The sequence below is a fragment of the Scatophagus argus genome, chromosome 6 (assembly GCF_020382885.2).
Source record: "Scatophagus argus isolate fScaArg1 chromosome 6, fScaArg1.pri, whole genome shotgun sequence".
Taxonomy (NCBI): Eukaryota; Metazoa; Chordata; class Actinopteri; family Scatophagidae; genus Scatophagus; species Scatophagus argus.
In genome coordinates, this window is record NC_058498.1 from 17,516,396 (window position 1) to 17,537,081 (window position 20,686).

General features: G+C 43.8%; 1 long non-coding RNA gene across 1 annotated transcript in view; it reads right to left on the reverse strand.

Annotated features, from left to right (window-relative positions):
• Positions 1-4,400: 4,400 nt before the first annotated feature.
• LOC124061156 overlaps positions 4,401-20,686 on the reverse strand; it is a 37,600-nt gene continuing 21,314 nt past the window's right edge. The window contains exons 3-4 of the long non-coding RNA XR_006843686.1: positions 17,277-18,794; positions 4,401-5,016 (exon numbers count right to left, since the gene is read on the reverse strand). This is a non-coding gene — a long non-coding RNA (uncharacterized LOC124061156). The remainder of the gene's footprint in view (positions 5,017-17,276; positions 18,795-20,686) is intronic.

Genomic DNA, 20,686 nt, shown 5'->3' on the forward strand with positions numbered 1-20,686 from the left:
AAACAGATGAGAGGTGAATGGTGGAGACTAGCGGGAAGTGAGGCTGATTTAATAGAGACACCGAAATAGAAATTTAAATAGAATTTGTGTTTGTGGTGCACATAAGGTATAAAATTATTTTTCATAATCATCCTGAAAATTGGGTCAGGTTTCAGCCACAGCCTGTCAGGTTAGTGTCAAGGTCATAGGGAGTTAAGATGGGTGTTAATGTGAGCTTTAGGGCACTCCTCTCTCATAGCTATAATGGTGTATGTGTGTATTAAACAGCTGTAACTTTTTCCAGTCTTTCTGTTGACTGGATGCTGTCGGGATCCAGGGTTCCAGTTCAAATCCTCTTCCTGAAAATTACAATTTCGGTGAGATGTGTTAGTAACTGCTCATTCTAAGTGTATTATGTTTTGTTTCAAATACAGCCTCTGATAAATGTAAGCTGTAAGCTAACCGTGTTATTCATGAATTTTCATATTTTGCATTTTCTGTTCACACAAATTAATTTATTTCAGTTGTTAATCCATCTATCAATTTGCAGAATGAGCACATATAAAAGGAAGGGGCACCCTATCCATGCCTCAGTGAGTGTGTGTGTGTGTGTGCCCATTTATAAACATGTATGTATTTCTTCCAGAGTAAAGGCTGGGGGCGGGTAGACGGACGGAGGAGAAGGCCCTGACGGACTTTGCATGAGAAAAGACGGGGTCCTGTGAACCTTCTGCTCCCTGTGTCCACATTCAATGGCATCGCTGCAGTTAGCATGACAAACTAGGCTCCAAGTTCTCGGACTGTTTGAAAGCAGGCCCCCTCTTCTCTCCCTCTCGTTCTGTCAACCCCACCCATCCACGTACTGACTCCACCAGAACACCCCCCCCACCCCAAAACCCCAACTTGCTCCTCTGTCTGCACCCTGGGCAGAGTCTACAGAATTTATGAGGTGTCTGGGGGGCTACCAAGTTCAGGGGAGGCAGGGAAACGAACCCTATGCAGACACACACACACACACACACAGCTACTGCGCATTAACCACTGGTTTTAAGAAAGGTTTTATACCTCCCACATCTGAACTAGTTCACTAACCACATCTAACCTGAAGACAATTTGTAAACCTGCAGGTTTCATCCACAGTCTTTCATTACTTTTTTCCCCTTCAATTTTTGCTTCCCTACACTCCTAACACCTCATCAACACGTTTCCAAACTCAGCCTTTCATTACACGTGAATGTGAGAACAGTCACTGGGGTCTGAAATTAGAACGCTTACATAAGAATTTAATTCTGTATGTGTGCATGCTGGGATGGTACATCAGTGGGCCACAGCTGAACTCTCTGAACTCGTACACTTTGGATGCTAATGTATCAACACAAAGTTTTTAAAAAAAAAATAAAAGTCATTCATTTTGCACAAAAAACACACCTAATTTCCACTCTGCTCTGCTGTTTTACAAAGCATGTTTTGTCCTAAGTGCTCACTCTGCTTGCTCCTAATGCTCGTAGATCAGGCGTTTAAGCTTCTTGTGCTGATGAATTCACAGTGAGTCAGCATTGCCATAATGCAAGCATGAAATAAATAGATACAATTAACACTGGACTGTTTTATGTGAATTGATGCCTTATATTATGGTGGGTGTAATGAACCCTTGTTAATCAGAGTTGTATATTAAAATATGTTCTTACTGTGTTTGTGTAAATGGTCTCAGCATTAAACACCCACTGAGGGCCGTGAATTCATTCCACACTAATGGCCCCTTTCTTTCCCATGACGGACAATTAAGATACTATTAAATGAGCCTAATTTGCAATATTAAGGTGTACTGTATTTTGGAGAACATTACAGCGTTTTACAGCAAATTTTTATGTTATTTTTAATGTCTCAAAATATGCAATAATCCTCAAACATAAGTAAAAATAGAATTTCTGAAATCTAGAAAGAATTGATGAAACACACTTACATAAACCCATCATAAAAATTTAGGACTGGTTATTAAAGCTAATGTGAAGGCAATTTGAGCTCAATAGTTTTTTTTTACTCAACAGAAATAATAATTTCATATTATGTTTATTAAATCTTTCAGTGTCCTCGCATGGGTTGTTTCTCTTCTTTCCATGTTATTAATCAAATCTTTTTCCTTCTGTGCATCTTTCTGTGCTGTTTATGTAATTTGCCCCATGGGCAAATTTAACCAATCAGTGAGCATATGTGTGTGTGTGTGTGTGTGTGTGTGTGCAAAAAAAAAATCGTGCTAAAAAACCGAAAGGCCCACATTTATTACAACAAAAAATAATGGAAAGTGTTTTATTCTTCACATCACAGAAAAAACATGATAGAAATGATTTCAGCTTTGTTCATAAAAATATATATAATCATAAAATAAAGAATTTTGAATCATTTTGAATTTATTTGTTTTATTGTAGCCTGCTTATTCCAACACATTTAACAATTCAAAGATAAACAAAACGAAACAAAAAATGAATAAAATCACATTACATTATCTCCTGTGCTTTGTTGTGACACCATAATTCTATAAACCATATTATACCCATGGAAAAACCACACACACACACACACACACACTCCTCTCTATAAATTCTCTTTTTTGTTTTTACTGCTTGTGAGCTTTGTGCAGCTCTGTCCAGCTGTTAAAGGCCTTTGTGTTGTTAACGCACCACAATGTTAGAGACTCTCCTTCCACAAACAAACAGCTGAGCAATTAAAAGCCAATTAGTTGCCCCCTGAGAGTTTGTTAAGGTCAGCAATGGCTGCTTTAACAACTCAGGGAGTTGTTGCAAATCATTGTGATTTGCAAAAATGCAAATACAAGTATGTTTTATTCACTGTATTTCTTTCCACAGAGTAGACAACTATTAATTTTTAGGGATCAAACTGCTATGAGAACATATCAAATCAAATCAAAAAATCTGTAAAGAATAAATATAAATGAGTAAGCTACAATTTTTCACACTTTTTCTTCACATTCACCATCGGGAGTGAGCAGGGCTCGCTGTCAGAGTTGTGCGCTGTATACAGAATGTATGTGACATGATCCGTAACTCTATCTATAGGTGTTATGGTATCATTCCCACCATTAAAGAGGTTTTCCACCTTCCCAATGACCTCCGCCTCGCCTCACAGGACACAGAAAACGACCTGATGGCAATGTCTTTCACTGTACAGAGGTGAAATGTGTGTGTGTGTGTGCGTGTGAGCATCTGTGTATGGAGGGTGGGTCACTCAGGCTCCAGTGTCTTTAGAAAGCGTCCAGCCTGTAGGGTTTGGCCTTCTCCTTGGTGAGAGTGGGGGAATCTAGCATGGCCAGTAAGCATGTATATCAGGCCATCTCACGGCTGGCTGGACACTCCCTGGGTGGCCCACCGTGGTCAATACTGCACTGGTGACTGGACACACAGAATGGGATAATCTTCTACTTTCTTTCAGGGCCATGGTGCACACACGCAAACACACACACACACAGATTTCTTTTATGCTGGTCTGGCCATGGAGGCTTGCTTGGCCCTTATTTCAGGTCAGGACCAGTCAGGGGGAGGCTGTGGGCTGGGGAACCCAGAGCGAGCAAGGGGACAGTGCTGTTGGGGGGCATTTTAGCCAGAGCAGTGGAGCACACTGGGGGCACTGGGGCATCGCCTCTTCTGGCTGCTGAGGGAAAACAAAAGGAGGTGTGATCCCTACAAAACATAGGACCAATGTGTGTGTGTGTGTGTGTGTGGATATGAATGTGTATCATTGTTCAGTTTCCTTCAGCTCCAGCAACTCGCTTCAACACCCCTGCTGCTCACACACAAAGACACCTAATTGACACCACAGATTTAGGCCACTAGGTTTAACTGCTCCCCTTCCAACCCTTCAGCCATTGCTGGAATAATCAGAGTAATCGAAGTGTATAGGCTCCTACAGCTTCATTTTTTAAAAAAAAAGGGTGAAAAAGTTTAGGACAGTTGGCAACTATAGTTTTCAGCAACCATCACACAATCAGGAGTACATACTGTATTTGCATTTGGACTATTTTCTGTCGCAAATGAATGCATATGCAGACCTCTTGTGAGGATTTAGAGCTCTGGGACTGACTTAAACTACTGCGGCCCTTGTTTGTTTTATCAGAGGAACATCAGTGCAGTGATGAATCTGATTCATCTTTTTAATTTGTGTGGATGATGGAAGTCTGTGACACAGAGGGAAAACACATGCAGGGAATTCTTGGTCAATTCATTGTTTCAATGGAATTTGTTGACCATAAGAAAATTCTAGAATAAACCTTTTCTTTAGCTGTGAGGTTCAGCTATAATCTCAGCAACAGAACAAACGTTACTGACATACAGTATAGAGAAACAAGAACTAAACAGAAGAGAAAAGAAAAACCGCTAAGACAGACTTTCATTTCACAAATTGTTCAACTTTATTGAAAATATATATCACATCAGGGCAACACTTTTGGCATTAGGCAAGCTCATTTAACATTTTGTGATAAATTACTTTATAACACTATGAAAAGACTGTTAAATATGTTTGAATACATAACATCCTACAGAAAAGGGGAAAGCAATTCAACAGCAACAAACTCTTGTCAAGTGATTTTATAGTCAAATACTTGAATGTAAATTACTGAGTGAACAGGAGGACCCCTTGGGGTCTCATCCAATCTCCGACCTAAAATTGGTCTCAAATATAGTAATCCATATCTAATGAAACTAATTTGAGGAAATATTGCTCAGCACTTCCATTTTACACTTCAGACAGCTCTTAAATTGATTCAACCTCTAAACTTACCTTTTAGAAGCGGCTCCAACTTACCTGTCCACATCCACAAAGACTGCAGACTAGACAACCATTAATCAGACTCTGATGGTGTCAGACTCTAACTGACTCTTCTTTTCTGTGTTGCGTTTTCCATAAGTGGCTGAGGCTAAACATGTTCAGAGAAACTGACAACAGGCAGAGTGTGTTAGGTCTTCGTTAGGTCCAAAGGCAGAAGTTTGTCATCTCTACGCTGCCATCCAAGACTGGCTGCATCTGTGAAGATACAAGGAAGAAAAAGATTAGTGAAAAGAAGACAGTAAATTCTGCAATAAGTCTGGTCATAAACCTCTAATTTTTAAATTAAATTTAATGATTCGCAGGGACTTAATATGGAATTTAAAAGCTTGAATAGAAGGTGTAGCTGGATACGTCTAAAATGAGGACTCGCTATCTGGGCTTAAATCACATGCACATGCGCTCTATGCTCACAGCTAGCTGGGATGACGCTGTTTATGTCTTCACCTCTCCAGACACACCAAATTGTTAATGTTTACTATACTTGGGGGAAGCTGTGCATTAGTGCATGAACGTGTGTGCCTGTGTATTTGTTGGTGCGTCTATCAGCTGTCTGTATCAATGGCGTGCATGACCCTTGAGCTAGCAGACAGTCATGGGTCAAAGGTCAAGGCAGAGCCTGTCTGGGCTTCCTGGCTGAACCCAACGCCAGCAGCACTAACACACACACACACACACACATAAACACAAACACACACAGGGGTGTGGTAGGGTCCCCCGCCCCCCCACACCAGACTAATATCACCTTTGGGACTAAGATCCAGACAGAAATACATTGACCCCAGACACACACACATGCAGTGTCTCAGACGCTGGATCTGCTTGGTCATAAAACAGGACCCGGTTGCAGTGCATGACGTAAAGAGGCAGCAGAGATGCTGAGTCTGAGAAGGCCATCTAATTATCTTTCAGCGCTGAGTTAAAGAGGAGAGCAGAGGAGACTGGGGAGACTCACGCGTCACCATGGTGAGCAGCTAACAGAGTGCTAGTTAGCTAGCTACACTGTAGTGTTAATGCTGCAAGAATAAAGGAGAGAACATGCAAATAGCATCAATAAGGCAGCTACAAATATATGAATATGCACAGGTGATTTTATGGGTGTTTTTAGACTCAACCAGGTAAAAGAGCATCTTTAAAATATGTGTTGTTTGTTGGCAAACTACTCTCTGTCATATGTCAAGCAGTTTAGCTCTCTAATTACATTTAACCCAGGCACTGATGTAGCTGCACAAAGTGAGAGCCCAGAGCACCAATCTGGATAAAACAACATGAGCACGCTAGACAGCTTGCAAAAAAAAAAAAAAAATCACAAATCAAAGAGAAGCGATGCTGCAGTATGAGGACTACAGGAAGAAGGTCAAATTCAGACGAGCTGACAGGGTTTCACTGCCAGGCCATCGGGAAAACTCCCCAAATAAGCCCAAGTGTTAAGCCTGCTAATCCTCTGTATTATTGCAACATCTGTGAGGTCTAGAGAGGCTCTGCCAGTGATTAGCAAGACAGATGTAAACAATATCCTGGCTGAAAAGGAGAGGAGAGGAGAGTGCTTGGTTGATCTGAGTAAAACAGTGTTGGAAGGATAAGAAAAGTAGAGCTAGAGAGAGAGAATGTGGAGAATATAAAGCAGGTAAGGCAGGAGTGAGGGTGTCAAGGGATTTTAAAAAAAATGCACAAGAGGAAGCGGAGGATTGACAAAAAGAAGAAGGAGAGGAAGCAATAGTCATTTTGGAAGAAATACCAAACACAACGGGAGAGATGAAATTTAAAGAAAGGAGATATTAGCTTGAGGATGTTGAGGATTGACAGTATACAGTAGAAGTGGGAGGTGGAAGGAGACAGAAGGTGACAGCATGAGGGGAGAGGGAGCAGCAGATTGGGAGACGGCAGACCCGGGGCCAGGGGTGCCCCGACCGGCTGACGAGACACCAGGGAGACGTCCCTAATTTATGCAGAGTTAGGCTGAGGGGCTGAAGAGCAGAGGGTGTCTGGAATCCCCTCAAAACCCCCTTAGAACCAAGAGGAGCAGCAATGAGTGCTTGCAGTGTGAGAGCAAGAGGGGCATGGGGGAAGGTAGGGGGATGGGGGAGTGTTTTTCTTTTTTCTTTTTTTTGGGGGGGTGGGGGTGGGGGGGGACTCTCCCTGCACAATTCAGGCGAGGCTGTCCGTCTGACGTCCCATTAAGGTTTGGGACAGGGCATGGGGAATGAGGCGATAAAGGGGAGAGGGAAGGTAGTGAGAGGACAGGAGGAGGAGAGGCCATGCTTAACGCCCTCTCAGATAGAGACACGCCCCCCCCCCCCCCCCCCCCCCCCCCCCCCCCCCCCCGCCAACCCCACTCCAGTCTTCTTCTCCAGTCTGGTTGCCTATTAGATCCACATGGCCGTCTGTCTGCTTCTCTGCATACTAATTCCCCATTACCGCAACCTTGAACGTGAGCAAAGAACAGAGTCAAGACTAATTCAGAGACAAGCAGCCCGGCTGATGGGCTTGTTGTAAGAGAGGCTAGAAGAGCACCTCAGCACCCAGGCAGGCACAATCACGCAGCCAAGTCCTGCTAAACTGCTCATCCAACAGATGCTTTATGACAGAGTGCAGTCACAAAAATGATTTTATTTATGTTGCATAATTTATTTAGTTTTACAGATAGAAATAACTGAGTTTATTACTGTTATTATTTATTTTACATATAAGACAATTAAAGACTTTCTTTAGAAGTAGTAACCTTGCGTTATGAAACTACCAATTCACCCCAGAGGACTTTCAACACTGGTTTCAATTCAAATGTTTGGTTTCAAACATTGGTTTTTCCCATAGAAATTTAAAGGATCTCCATTTGAGCAAAAGGATTGCAAAGAAAAAGAAATGACATCAAATGACATTTTTATATTGCATTTAAACTTTTCTCATTTTTGCCTCCATAATTGTGAAATACCGCACACTTTAAATAGAATAATCTGATGCTCAGGGAAATTCAGGGAAACTGCTCACATTTGTGTCAGTACAGGTTATAAGTAGACACTGCTTCATTGCAGGGTAAGATTGGGTACCACTGATCTAAACTGCTGTGTCAAAGACATTTTTTCCCTGTAAAGAAAAAAAAATGTATGGGAACATTGTACGTCTGTGATCGTTCTGACATGAAATGGAATAGCGGCACAAAGTATTAGCAACGTGTAGCTTTAATATAAAAAAAATAAGCATTAATGTCAGTCTTTCAAATCTGGTGTGTCGAGTGCAAGGAGACACACTGTATGCTTTGTGTATGTGAATCCTGGCTGATGGCCAAGTGAATCTGTGTGTGTGTGTGTGTGAAGCAGAATGTACAGCCAGGCGGGGTGATGGTTGAAACTGGTGATGCAGGTGGACAGTTTAATGACAGTCCTCACCCCTGAACATACAAGCCAGTGATCGCCTGGCACGCTCGCAGATGTACACACATTGTATGACATGTGCACATATATGTGTGATATATGGTGTGGCGTTTTCTCAAAAAGACACTTGTGCTGGTGAAAATGAAAGAGAAAAAAAATCTCTCTTTGTATGACCCTGGAAAACACAATTGGAGGAGCTAGAAATTATGAACAGTCGCTGCTTTTGGCCATCACTTTATTTTGTTAAAAATAAACAAGCATTTTGGGCTTGTCCTTTGACACATACACACCTTACACCTCTCATTTTTTAAATAAGATTTGTACAGATGACAACGGACAAACCGAAGAAGAAACTCAACTTTAGAACACGTTCTCAGAATCTGCATGCTTGCTGCTCCTGATGTTCTAGTGAGGAGCAGTGCAAACTAGAGAGCTATTCACTGGCTCAACAGAAGCTCTTTGTGCTTTTCTTGTGAGTTGTGCCTGGCCATGGTCTTGCATCTTATTCAGCAGGACTTGTGCAGGTCTGGACTTGAATTTGGTGCCCAAACAAAGACATAGAGCCACCTCATTAAAAAAACATGTCATTGGATCAGGCCTGGGCTGAATTGTGTGATTTTCCCTCCTACCATAAGTGGCCGTGACTGAGCGTTGGGCTGAATGAGAGGCCGGAGAGAGGCCTACCAATGCTACATCCCTATGGGAACCACCCCCTCACAGAGGGGGGCACATTTAAAGCTTTGTTGGTCTGTTAACACAGCTTTTTAAAACGCCTCTTTATGGACTCAGCTAAGCAAACTGCAGACCCTGCTTTTCTTACGCCAGAAGGAGAAAGTACAAAAAAAAAAAAAAGAATGAAAAAAAAGGCAAAAGCCTGAGGAGGTTGTTTTTGGTTTTTGTGGGATAATAGAAAACTTTAATCACAGCACCAAAAGAGTTAATGTGATAGATTCTCTTCTATCTGATTTTATTCAATATGAAATGAGCAGAGATGGAAATAGCAGTCAAAACTAAAATCAGATTTTAATATTTTATATTCATCCTCAACACATCACAAAGATAAAGGCAATATAGCCAATACAGTCCTATGCAGAACGTTCTGTACATCTGCTCTCACTGCAACTAATCACCCGAGAACTGAACTTTGCAGTAGTTGGATGCAGCAGAACCAGGTCATTGACAAACTGCACCGTCTCACTGTGTCCTCTGATACAGTCAGCACACACATTTACCCAGAGGACTATAGACATCCTGCTGCTGAAACAATAGGTTTGTGTAGGCGTGTGTGTGTGTGTGTGTGTGTGTGTGTGTGTGTGTGTGTGTGTGTGTGTGTGTGTGACAAACATAGTCCTGGGCTGAAAAGTTAGCCAGTCTCGCAAGGTGCTCAGGATGACAGTGAAATGAATAACAATGAACTTGCTAGGAGCCAAGTTCATAACATTAGAGATGAACCACAGCTGAGGAGCACAGCCAAACACAAAGGACCAGTGTGTGTGTGTGTGTGTGTGTGTGTGTGTGTATGTACGCATGCGTAATTGTGTCAACGCGCTCAGGAAATATCTCAATATGAGCAGGGCACTGGGCTCCAGAGATGAGCACCCACTAAGATGAAAATGCACACACAGTCACACACCGCTTCTCGCTCTCTCGCTCCCCTCCCCTTCCCATCTCGCCGCGCACATGCAGTAAGGACCCTGTCCTTGCAATTCTATTGCTGTCTGCTGTGCGCCTGATGAAAAAGCAAAACGACATAGGGGGTGCATATGCCTAAAGGCAAGAAAACGCACATTTGTAAATCACAGCCCTAATATAAACATAGGGTTTAATAGGGGTTTCTCAGACACGTTGGCGGGGGTCCACCTCGCAGAGTGTGCTTCACCAGCCGTGTTGCACGTTTTTCAGCTTGCTAGTGTGCTACAGGAGAAAATGTGACTGAACAGCCTCCACCACCACCACCACCCAGCAGAGGCGATGGTCTTCGGGGCTGAGAATGCATCTGAATACATTTACATAAAGATTGTGCCACATTCACAGAAGCACTGCTGAGAATGCACCATGCTTGTCATTGTCCCCAAAAATCAGAGTAATGATTGAAATGTGGCGCAGAGGGGAGGGGAGGACGATAAAGTGGGATACGGTCACTTTATTCTGAGAAGAAACAGGGAAGCTGTGGGTTTCTGCTAGGAGCTCAGTGTTCCCTGCATTCCTTTATGTTGATGACATCAGCGGTGAAACAAGAGACTCAGGCAGAGGGAATAATACAGAGCAAAATAAGCACAAATTATTTTTTACAACCCCTGAGACTGAGACAAAGACCAGCAGGAGAGCCAATCACGAAAAAGTGTGTGACAACATAGATAAACATAGAAATCGCTTTGTCTTAAATGAGATGTTAAAATAAGCACAATTGTGGACAGATAGACAAACACTCAAGAGACGAACGCAAAAGCTCTTTCTCCAACAGGCAAATCTGAGCTCCACATCTAATAAATGTCTTAATCACAATGTAATCCTAACAGTATAACTGTTAGGTAGATCGTGGCAAAGTAGACTATATCAAACAGAATTGATCTTAAAAATGTAGTACAGGATAAGCTTGAATGTTACTGGGTGATTTTTTTTTGCCTTGTTCTGGGCAAAAAAAAAAAAACCCTGCAAGGAAATTTGGTAGTAGAGCGGCTCGACTTCAAAATACTGCAGATATAAGACCCCATTTCATAACACACAGCGAAGATATTTCAGCTCCAGATTTCATTCAGAGATAAACTGACTAGATTTTACTGTAACAAATTTAGAGGATAGCGTTGCAGTAACCTTCTAATCAAATAGATGGGACATAGAGGTGAACATGGCCTACGGTACGGCGCGCCTTTCAGAGAAAGTACTTTAATTTTGAAAAAATACAAACAGGTAGGCAACAGAAGGAGCCGCGGTGAAGCCCTGTGATAAACCTCTTGCAGATATAGTCAGCTAGCCAAACCATCCTGTCAGATCAGTGCCTGAGGAGAGGCAGAGGGGGAAAGAGAGGCGGCGAGAAGGGGAAGAGAGCAAAACACGGGTGAAAAGGGTCAGCAGGGAGGAAGGCTAAACCCCAGAAGCAAGCAAAAGATTGTGTGTGCAGTGCATTTATATTTCAGCGTGTGTGTGTATGTGTGCGTGTGTGTGTATATGTGTATCAACCCCAGCTGGGCAGACATTTACTTGACATGCTGATAGGGATTTAAGCAGTGGGTGGGTGGTGTGTCTGACCAAGGTGAGTGAATGAGCAGAGAAGGGGAGCTGGTGGGGATCGGAGGATGATAGGAGGAGGAGGGAGGGAGGGGTGCGGTGGGGTGCAGGCAGCAGACCAGAGGGGCTCACAAAACTGCCGTTACTAAGCTTGATTTCAGCGCGAGTTGAGATGATTAGGAGACGGAGGCAGAAATGAGGAGGAAAACAGGGGGTAAGGGATGTGGGTTTTTATAGGAGAACCCTCCAGGCTATGGAAGAGAAGGGGGACTAGTCTATTGAGGTGATGAGGGAAAGCGGGTCTTTCTTTCAGACAGTCTAATGAAGCATAAGTCCCGATGAAGAATGGAGGCAAGCTACCGCAGAGTGGGTTAGCTTGTGCCTCTGCTCCTCTCCATTTCTCCCCTTTCTCTCCTCTCTTTCTTTCCTTCCTCTCTTTTTCCTCACCTCTCCCCACATCTCCTCTTTCTCCTCTCCTCTCCCCACACGCTGCAGTCCCTCCTCTTAAAGGGCTTACACTGTTTATTTCAAAGACGCCTAACATGCCGCAAGCTCACGCACTCGCCTCTCAGATGATTTGATGAAATGGCAGTGATACAGTGACCAACAGCATTTCACCAGTAAAGAGGATTGCTATTGATGGGTGCCTTCATCATGAAAATGTGACACATGGCAAAACAACATATGAAATTAGCAAATGGCCCAGGCTAAGACATAGAGTGTATCAGAGTGAATTTTAAAATGTGATGATTTAAAATGATGTCCGCACGCATCCAACCAAAGTGTTCACCGTTTCCGAGTGTGTCATGCACATAGGATGAACCCCGGTGCCGACATGTTAAATTACAGGAGGCAGCAGACTGAGACAGACAAGGGGGGCTGTCAAAGTGTCTGACTGGGTTTGACTGTGTTTGACTGGAGGTTGTTTGACCAGGGGGTTGACTGGGCTGCAGGACTGATTTCTGGCTTGATTTGGCTCAGGGCCGGCTGGAGACTGGCCAGGGGCTGACTGAAGGGGGTTGGGTTCCCCTGCTTCCCAGCTCAAGTTGTCCCTGGAGCGAAGCAATAAGAAGCAGCTTATAAAATAAGCAAACACAGAGGCAGCTTACAGACAGACAGCCAGCCAGTCGAGGATGAACAGCAGATGAACCACACACACACACAGCTCGACATTGCACTGATACCCCCAAACCCCTAACCCCCCTGACCTTGACCCTTGAGGTCTTTCTAACCTGTTTCTGAATGGAAGTCAGTGCAGCTGGGGCGTCTAGCCATAAACTAACCACAACCCCCTCCAACTGCACCGACCAACTCATTGCCTAATCATTTAGTCTGTTCCCACGCCCGATGACTCTGCATCTGAATGGTGCAGTTTAATATGTATACTGCTGCCACGGTCCTGTCTCTCCAGGATTTCATGCAATTCCAGGATTATCTGTGACTCGTATGAATTACCTGCTAAACATTAATCCGAATGTTTTATTTTCACTTCAGGTAGGCTTTCCTTCTGTACACACAATATTTTGCCTCTCTTCTTTACGTCTCACATTGCATCTGCAGTCTCTCTCAATGGCTCACATTCAGCTTGAGCACTAACACTACTACTATAATGTATGTGCAAGAGTGTGTGTGTGTGTGTGTGTGCGTGTATGTGCGTGTGTGTGCTCATACACGTCATTCAGGGGGTTCAAACCCCTCCACCTTCACATTTTCATTATGGCCAAATCTCAGGCCTGTGCTACAGCAGCATGGCCTTTTGCTGGCGAGCAGGCAGTTTAATCACACATACAGCACTACTCCATTTTCATTTCCTTTTCATACAGCCTCCATTCCACTCCGGCTTCATAATTCTCCCCTCAGAGCTGTCTAGGCCGTCTGACTGTTTGCAGCCTGTTGAAATGACATAATCAGTGACTTGGATAAATGCCTGACTGTTTTTTCCCTGAGTCTATAATCAGACTTGGGGCTCAGTGTTGCAGCTCTGAGGAAACAGCAGCAGAAGCAGCAGCCACACTTGACTCCCGGAATTACTTGCTAAGGAGGACATTTTCACGTCAGGAATTTGGTTGAGTATCAGTGAACTGAATTCATTTTGGCCCACACCTTGACAAATAAAATGGTTGTTACTATCAGAAGCACAAAAACTGCTTTTCTTCAAAGAAACATGGATCATTTAATAACAGCAAGACAATCTGTTTAACAAAATAATGCATTAATTTTCAGAATTATTGAAAAGATTATAAATAAAAAATGTCAATGACATAAGATGGCTATCTTTAGCTTTTATTTTATCAATATATATTCCATATAGATGTGTGGGAAAATGTTTAAAAAGAATAACAAATATGGTAAAAAATGTGCATTTTACAAAAGGCTTTTTCTTATCATTTTGGCTCAGCAATCTCTTCAAAATAAAATGCCATTCAGGTTCTTGAAAATCAAATCGTTCCTTAAACATAACACATACACACAGTTTCTGCAATTTTGGCGTCATACAACAACTCTTCATATGAGGAAGATACCTGAAAATGGCAAATCATAAACTGACCAATTTTTACAGCTTGTATTCAGATTTCATTTTTTATTTAAATGATAAATTGTTTCCAGAAAGAACCGAACACTTATTTGTTTGGTCACAACAAAGAAAAAAAGACATTTGGAACGGGCCAAGATGAATTGAGCGATGGCTGTAAATGCTTTCAGCAACTATTACTTCAGTGGGTGGAACACATTCAATCAATACCTAAGCAAATAAAAAGCAGTGGGCAGTCTGAATGAGGAAAGCTGCAGCAGACTGGACGACAATCACACACACAAACTAACAATCCACATTCAAGCCGCACCGCAAAAATTATCCGTTAAAACACCTCTAAATAACTGGTTTACATAATGTTATAAAACTATCTGTCTCTAAGGACTGAGGTGATATACAATTTTGCTCATAGTATGGTGAAGTTTTTACATCTCACTCCAACTGAATAATGCTTTTTATCATGTAACTTGTCTTGCTAGAACAACTTTCTGCCTTCAGCAAAATGTTGTTCCTTTTTGTTTCTTTAATATTCATAAGTCAGACAGAATATGTTTAATGCAAATGCACATAATTTGAGCAATTAAGAAAATGATCTCTTGTAATCATTTGGTTACAAATTACGCCAGCATAGGAAGTATGTCATACATGTAGCTTTGTTGTTGAAGGTTTTTGTCCTTAAAGCCTGTGAGAATGAAAAGAATGGATATTCTCCTCTGAGTCCTTCAGACACATAGACGTGTTCTTTATGTGTTGAATTATGCATAATTGCAGCAGCCTAGTAACACATGTGGCTCTAACAGTCATCGAATAAAAGCTTTCTGGCAGACATGATGTCGGAGTGCGTGCCTTTTTCTCCTGTGAGGATGTGTGAATGGACACACCTGTATCCACCTGGTATGGATAGGCCAGGTGTGTGTGTGTGTGTGTGTGTGAGTGAGTGTGTTCATGAGAATGTATGTAACAGTCATGACAGTCTGTAGTGAGTTGCCATAGTTTGGATCATGGGAGATAAAATGGGTGGGTATTGTTTATTCTTAATTTGCATATTCAAGTCAAACACTGAGGACCACATGTTTTATGAAGGGCCAGATGAACATAACACCCACCTCCTGCGGCTAGTCCTCTGTCCCTCTCCCTCCACCACCAAAGCCTGCCCTCCTATGGTTCCCTCACACACATCCACATTTCAGATTATATGATAGGTTTAAAATCTTTTTAACTGACATATTTTCCTCTATCAGACTTTTTTTTTGTATCTATATCACTCTCTTCTTGTAGACCTTTTTTTCTAACCTAAGTTCCACAAGATTTATTAACCTGGGGGAAAAAAAACAGCTAAATAAAAATCCACACATAAAATTAATTAACTGTGGACTGTCGATGCCTCACTGTATCATGTGAGCAGATCTGAGCTTTTCTACCTGTCTTCTTGACTGCCCCCTCACCCCCCACATAAACACACACACACACACACACACACACAAAAGGATAAAGTAGCCTCCAGGCTAACTACAGCTAGTGTGGGCTCTTAACACTAACCCACTCTCCACTACAGCCTCATCAGTGTCAGCATGGGCTGATTAGACAGAGAAGCTTGATTAAATCTGCCTGAGACTGACAGAGAAGACGATAACAGCCGTGGACCAGCCTTTTGTGGATGGGTAAATGACAGCAATTGTTACCAAAAGACTTAAAAAGATAATATATTTCCAAATCCCCACACAGATTCCAAGGACAATACATATACAGTGCCTTGCTGTACTGTAGGAAACTATTTGTAGAAACACTGTTCCTTTGTCATGAGCTCTTCCTGAGGGAGAAAGATCATATGCGTGTCGTCCTCCAGTCCTTGCTGTGAAGTTCAAGGCTACACTACGAGAGACAGACAACAGATACCATACAGTAGGTCTTCAGAGTGGATGATAGCCTATTTCCAGGACACAGACAATTCACCAAATCACCCTCTCCAATAATTAGCACTGACAGGTGAAAACGACCATGAATGGCACGGGAGTTCACAATGAAACGGACAATTGCGCAAACACACACATATGGACTGCAGACACACACACACACACATACACAAACATAAACACACAGTCACACACAACAGCAGCAACAGAGGATCCATCAGCACAGCTAACACCACATTAAGACCATAAAGCACCAATACATCTCCTGTTCCACGTACACAGCCTGTATCCTGCTGCTTCTGCACTGATACCCCTGATCCCCCTGCGCTTTGACAAGGCGTAATAAAGCCTGTATGAAGCACTGCATTGTGTGGGGAGAACACAATGTTGCATGCTTAGTGCTGTGAGAAGGGCGTACGCCCGTGGGTCCCACGGCGCAGCAGCGCACCACGGCCTATAGCAGGGAGTGCTGAGCATGCTAATGAGGTCATTATGTTATGCCTCTCCCTTGCTCCTGCTCCCCTTTACAGTGTGGGCTTTGCCTGTCAGAGCAGGCAGGGTACCCTGCTAATGCAGCCAACCACAGATGTCACATATGGCACAATGAGAAGACACATGAGCGTCTCCGAATGAGTCGCTCAGAGAAAGACAGGGTGACGCTCCATTTTTCAGCTAGCATCAAAAGCAAGAACACGCCATCACTGATTTGCATAAGGTGAGCTTAAAGCAAAGGAAAGAGGATGGCAAAAACACGGCTAATTGTTCCTGCCGTGTGTTCACCCAGCAAACATGCAGGATTGTGCTTCCTTTTTTTTCTTTCTTTATGCTAACACTATTATTTAAACCGAGGGGGAGGGGTTAAGCATTAGGTGCATGCAAATGCAATTACAAGATATTTGCATAGCCGTTAACAATTAGAGGGCAGATGGCAAACAGCGGGCATTAAAAAGCGACCGAGCGCCATCTTGGCTGAGGGAGACAGCTGGCAGACAGGAATCAGCCATTTTGTAAGCATGGGTCGCTGCCAGGCTGAGGCGTACAGAGGCGCCAGTCTCTCTCTGTGTGCCAGGAGATTGGCAGGCGAGGGGGAGTTGCGCTTTAATACCTTCCTGGTACAGGCAACAACAACGAACTCCTCCAACACTCGGTGACAGTATGATCACAGCCCAGGGCTCCTATAGAGAACTGACTGAGGAGATCAACTGCAACACAACATGTCTGTGTTCACTTTAAAAACACACACGAACCTCTGAACAGTGATGGTATTTTATCATAACACTGCTACCAGGAGGGGGAAATATTTCTAATTCCTATTATTCTTCTTGCTTTGTTCAACATATATTTCAAAATCATGTAATTGTATTCTTTTTCCCACAAAAGAAGCTTTAAATTAAATGAGGATACTGTACTCACCAAGAGGTATGAATCCTGTTGTAGATTTTCACGCTTCGAAAACTTTCCATATGTCCTTTAATGTCCTCCCAAGTCCACAGATATGTACAGTGCAGTATGGTTTTTGGTATGACCTCTGAAAGCTGCAGTTTTCAGCCAGATGTGTCTAGCAGTTTCCCTGAGGACTTTTTCTTCAGACATCACCAATTTGCTAAAATATCTGACAAGCAAGCCTCTTTGTGTGGAGAAGGAGTTTTGTACACGTGGAGAAGAAAAATGTCAGATATAAAATAAAACAGTCAGGTTGGGGGGGTGGACTGAACAGGTACAACTACTGTCCTTTTCATTTCTCATTCAATTAGCAGCCATTCACTTGTGCTGCCATGGGATCCCTGCTGCACAGCAGTAAGTGGACTTCAGCTGCTATTTCAACACACACACACACACACATAGAGAGAGAGAGAGAGGTATGAAAGCCCGGGCCGGTCTTCCTCTCTTCCACCTTATAGATCAATACTGCACTGCCATATCCTCTGATGGGAGCTGCTGTAGTGAGGGTAAGAAAATCTAAGGCGAAAAGACAGGTTGTGTCTGATACAGTGGATGAGAGAAAAAGTTCAAATTGTTCTTTCATCCTGGCTCGTGAGATCTTTGGAATATTGTGCGCTACGTGCTTGGAAGTGGGACAAAGCAGAAACGTCCTGTGTACCGTCTCCGATGGATCCTTATTCAAACAGTTAAGGTGGAATGAGTAATAAGAGGGAGGGAGCTGGAAGAAAAGAGACCTTTGACGTCCTGTCTTATTCCTCTTCCGTTACTCTCCCTCCCTCTCTTGCTGTCTCCGTGGCTCTCTGACAAAGTTTTATCAAGTGGTGTTGGACGCAGCAAAAAACCCTCTGGCTGAACCACACACAAAGACTTTCTCTCTGTCTCTTCCCTCTCCCTTTTTCCTCTCTATTTAACAAACACATGTGCACCTACTGACACACACACTGCGTGTGGGGCGGTTGCAGGGTTAGGGCCCTGGCCCTGGCTGGTGCTGGGACTGTTGGAGAAAGCTAGAAAGAGAGATTGAGAGAGGAGCGAGAGGAGCTGGGAGTAGTGGTGGTAGTTGGTCCCTGGGCTCTGAGGCCTGCAGGCGGTGCTGGGCAACCTCTGCTAGCCTCTCTCCTCTGTATTGATTTCTGCTGCTCCGTGCTGCTCCGCTCTGCCGCGGAGGCTCCTAGCCGGCGGGGATGAGAGCTCGGCTCACCCGCCTCACCTGCCTCTCTCCTGGCTTGGCTGGCCTAGCCTGCCCACAATGCCGCAGCTTTGGCTGGCCCCTGCAGGCTCCCCAGGACCCCTGTATGCAGCACTGGGCCCACAGGAGGAAGGCAGCCAGAGAGCCCATGGCGATCCACAGCTGTGTTCACCTGCTCTGGGTTCACCCGCTTCGAACCACCTCCTCGAACTGCTTCTATCCATCTCTCCTTCCATCCTTCCACCCACTCTGCTTCTCTTTTCCTCCTCCACTGCCTCCTCCTCCTCCTTCTCTTCCTGCTGTACACAAACAACCAGAGACAGAGATGGAGAAAAAAACAAGTTAATCTTAACTTTCAGCATTTTACCCACTCTGAATGTCAATCCTGGTCTTTGATCAGCAAGAAGTCAGGGGTGAGGATTCTGGCATCCTCTCCCAGTCGGTAATGTGAACCTGCTAACCTTGGAGAGTAGAAACTGCTGGGATTGGAGGCCTGAGAGTTAAGTGTGTCAGGCAGAGAGATAGTGTCTGCCAAAGGTACTCTCAGCTATTAGATTCTGATGTGCTGCAGATAGCAAAATACAGCGAGAGGGCCCATTATAAAAATCACCACTGCGTCAATAGAATACATTAGAAATATTTACAGGAAAAGTTTCTCTTCAACAACCACCCTCCGTTGCTCTCTCTTAGCTTCACAAGCCCGCTGAGTTTTATATATGTCCTTATTGTTTATAGAAAGCAACATTTAAAAATGACGGGCTATTTCAAACTACTTTTTCCTCACTTTCTGTCTTCGAGTGTGAAGGAATGGAAATGTTTTGGTCAGAGCAGTGGTGCTCCATAGAAACTTTGTCAAAGAAAACATCTCAGCTTTTGTATCATCTAGAATTATTCAAATGGGTCCAACAGCCCTCTTCTTATGATAATAGCAGTTGGGGGACATTTCTTTGAGGATTCATGGTCCCATTGTGTTTCTCAACAGAAAAAGAGCCATGGCCAAATTCAACCCCCACCACCCCACATTTCACCACGCCGCACCAATCACACGATCTCCAAAATGTCCTCGTTCCAGCCACTGCAGAGCTGTGACAGCCTTTCTGTCCACCTCTCTCCACCCCTCTGCAGGCCTGAAAAAGAGACTAAAGCCCACGGGCCGACTGCCAGGGGAATAGAGAAGTAAAGTGCAGAGGTTTAGAGTCGGTGGGCCGGTAAGGCTTTGGGAGTTAGATCTGTCTGTTAAGGAAAGAGCAAAGGGGGTGCGAGACTGGTATGGGGGGGTTACACTGTTGGGACAAGAGAGGCATGTTTGGGAGAGTGGGACGAGTTGAGTTAGGGGGACAAGGATGGGGACTGGGGGTGCGGTGCATGTCTCAGACACAATAATACTATTCATTGGGCTCAGACATGGGTGTTAACTCCCCTCTGACAGAGCACAATGGGACTCGGCGGCATTCAGGCAGCCTTGGTGATATTGTTAGTTCAGGGCTGCATTCTCCCTGCCGCAGGATAGAGCGCCTGCATTGTACCCATCCAGCAGGATGGATGGAGGGAGGTTTGAGAGGTGAAAGGCAAAGAAAGAGAGAACAGTGCGTTTGTCTATCTGTCAGTGCTGAAGGAGCGAGGGGCAGAGGGAACACGGGGCGGAGAAGGTGGAGTGGAGGTGGTGGCGTCGGGGGTGCTTTGCCCCATGGCATTGGACTTGTTTGTTTCAGGGAGTGGGGGGATGGGGGTGTGGGGCTGAGACTACGGCACAATAAATATTGCTCAAGCAGCCAAGTCAGAGCCTTTTTACGGACAGCTTGTCCACTTCCTATTGATGCCACTGGACTGAAATTGGCTGCAATTCACCCAGAGGGCACTCGCGAGGTATTCCTCAATGAACAGGAGTGAACGGAGCTAAACGGCTAAAATAAATAATTATTTATCCCTACTTCCGGACAAAAAAGGCACAATTTTTAGTTTTTGCAAATATAGTATGCATTTTATATTGGACTGAATTGAAATGAAAAAATACTAATGCTCGGTTGTACAGGGGAGGCAGATTTGCCCATAAAGCGTTAGCATTCTGCTAATGTATGGGTTAAGGATTTACGACTAGCAACATTACGAAATGGTAGACCAACATAACCACAATAATTCTTCAAAATTCGGATTTTTGTGTATATTATAGTCCTAACATATTTTTCTAACA